Raw genomic sequence first — 3,659 nt, forward strand, 5'->3', positions numbered from 1 at the left:
AATGGAGCCCGTGGATCCCTTTTGTCTTCTTCTTATTATTTTTAATTTTAAATTTAATTTTATTTTGTATATTGTTTTGTTTGGATTATTATTATTATTATTATTATTATTATTATTATTATTATTATTATTATTATTATTATTATTATTATTATTATTATTATTATTATTATTATTTGTAATTTGATTATTGATAAATTCGTCAAAATTATAATAAATTCGTCATTTTAACATTTTAACTTTAATCAAAACATCAAAATATCAAAATCAAAATATATTATATAATAACTCAATAATTTGCTCCAAACAGCTAAAAACTAATACAACACATACATTTTGGGTTAATCTTCCACAACCCCTACTAATAATAAATAAATAAAAACTAAAATAAGAAGACAAAGTTAAAACTTCTTAAATAAGAACCTTTTGACTTCTCAATACTTGACCACATTGATGGGCAAGCAATTATGTTTATAAGAGTCTCATTGCTCCTCTTATATATATGAGCTCTCTCTTTTCAAACATTTTAAATGTGGGATCAAAATGATCCCACATCATTTACAAAGGGTGCCGGTGGCTCGCCTTTGTCTTTTTTTTTTTCTTTTTTTTTTGGGTTAATTTTAATTTTATTTTGTATATAGTTTTTTTTGGATTATTATTATTATTATTGTTGTTGTTGTTGTTGTTGTAATCTGATTATTTGGCAAATTCGTCAAAATTTTAATAAATTCGTTGTTTAACATTTTATATTTAATCAAAACACCAAAAATATTATTTAATAACTTAGCAATTTGCTCCAAACTGCTAAAAACTAAAACAACTCATATACATTTTGGGTTAATCTTTCTCAAACCCCCTAATAAATTTAAAAAAAATTAAAAAAAAAAACTAAAATAAGAAGCCATTAAGATAAGGTTTCTTAAATAAGAGCCTTTTGACACGTTGGGTTTCAATAGGTTGAGAAAGTTTACATGTTACAGGGTCAATCGAATAGTTATGTTGTGGAACCGTATCCACCTTGCAAGGTGGACACAGTTCTATGTTTATAATTACTAAACTATATGTTCATTATTATAAAGCTATATATTCATAATTTTGGAACTTCATATTCATAAGTACGTATTGAACTCTATATTTATAATTACAGAACTCTAAATTCATAGTTACTGAACTATATGTTCATAATTATAAAGATATATATGCATAATTTTTAACTTCATATTCACAATTATTGAATCTCTATATTCATGATTACATAACTATATGTTCATAATTATGTTCACAACACTATGTTCATAATTATAGAACTATATGTTCATAATTTTTTGAATTATATATTAATAATTATGAACAATTTTTGAACTGTGTCGACATTGCAAGGTGGACACATATCCACGGCATAATTTGTCAGGTTAATAGTACTAAAATAAAAAAAAATGAAAAAATAAAAAAAATAAAAGTCTTTGGACTTCTCAATACTTGCCCATATTGATGGGCAAACAATTATATGTTTGTAAATGTCCCTCTTATATAGAGGAGTTTAAGAGCTCATCTTTCCAAACATTTTCAATGTGGAATCAAAATGATCCCACATCATTTACAAAGGGAAGCCACCTTTGTCTTCTTCCTTTTTTTTTTTTTTTTTTTTTTTTTTTTTTTTTTAATTTAAATTTATTTTGTATATAGTTTTGTTTGAATTATTAAATTTGTTGTTATTGTTATTATTATTATTGTTATTGTTATTGTTATTGTTATTATTTTAATTTTATTTTTATTTTTTTATTATTACATTATTACATAGGATTTTTATTATACTTGAACAATAATATTATCAATTATATTATTATATTATAGAATATAATACCATACGTAATGTTACCAATTATGCAATATTACCAATTAATAGATTTTTTAAAATTTCCATTAGACATTTACTTACCAAATAAGCTTTACTACAAAAGTTTGGGCGGGAAAATGAAATTGGATGATTTTGTTGTTTTTTTTTTTTTTTTGAAAAGGTATGATTTTGTTTTTATATAATAATAATAATAATAATAATAATAATAATAATAATATATAATATATAATATATAATATATATAGATTAATTATTACCCTAATACTTAATTTATAATTCTGATTTTAAAATTCTTATTATTATTATTAACATTAACATTTGATTAGTTTTATAAAAAAAAATGTAAATTCTAAAATTTGTATGAATAAATTTAAACTCTAATCCGACGCATTTCCTTATATGATTGTATAATTCATTTTATATACACATAATATTTATTAAAATGAAAATAGGAAAATTTTATAATATAATTTCATTAATTATAATTTATATGGATAGATTTATAATTAAAAAATTACATTTAAAAATTTAAAAAGTTGCATTTAAATTTTGCATGATTATTATAGTGCATAAGTGTATGTATGATTAGAAATATTCATGTTTTGTTAATTTAATAATTTAATTTCTTTAATTATATTTCATATTTTATTAATTGTAATTTAACTAAATTGTCACAAATATTTCTAGGGAAGAAATCTTATATTTCTCAATTTCTTTAATTATATTAAGTATAATTACCAAATATTGTGACAATTACCATAATAATTTCATTAATTATATTACTTATATTAATTATAATATTTGTAATAATCTCTTCCAAAATTGAAATACATTACCATAATAATCACACAAAATAATGAAAGAAAAATTATCAAAATAATTATCTTTAAAAAAAATAAAGAAATTATATTAAAAATTAATTATATATTAAGATAAGTATAATTTTTTTCATGCCAATATATTATACATTAAGTATAAAAATATATATGTATATAAATTACCATAATAATTACACCGAAAAAGGTAACAATATATAATTATTAGGTAATAATATTAATAATTAATTATTAAGGTAAATATAACTTATTTTGTACTAATAATATTATCCATTATATATATATATATATATATATATATATATATATATATATACTTTTAATTTTATATTGATAACCATAGTCTATGTATATACTTTAAGAAAATATTCATTATTAAAGATTAAAGATGAGATATAATTTAAAAAGTAAGTTATTTATTAGATTACCTAATATAATTGTCTTACTAATTGATTCAATGCTACTATGTATAATTCATATATTTGAAAACTTTTTAAATCAAAATATCCATTAATTGCCTTAGTAATTAAAATAATTGTTAGTCAATCAATATTCAATAGTACTAAAAGTATTATTTGAATTTTTATACATAAGATATAATATTATTAAATCAAAATAATTAAAAATAATGTGTCCATATTACAAAAAATTTTATAATAGTAATTTTTATTGCATAATAGAATTTGGCAATTATTAAATATTGTTTATGGTAATTATTGTATGACTTTTAATACTAAAATTATTAGGTAGAATTTTTATAATTAAGGTATAATATTCTAAAAGTGAAATATTGCTTATATATGGTTTACCCGTATTAACCATCACTATATTAAGTTAATAAATAATTCTTTTAATATAATATATTATTAAATCTAAACATATGATTAATATTTATTCAATATTATTACGGAAGTATTACAATTATAAATTTTACTCCGTATTAAATTTTAAATGGCTTAGCATAT

The sequence above is a fragment of the Ipomoea nil genome, unplaced genomic scaffold, assembly GCF_001879475.1.
Source record: "Ipomoea nil cultivar Tokyo-kokei standard unplaced genomic scaffold, Asagao_1.1 scaffold0937, whole genome shotgun sequence".
Lineage (NCBI taxonomy): Eukaryota > Viridiplantae > Streptophyta > Magnoliopsida > Solanales > Convolvulaceae > Ipomoea > Ipomoea nil.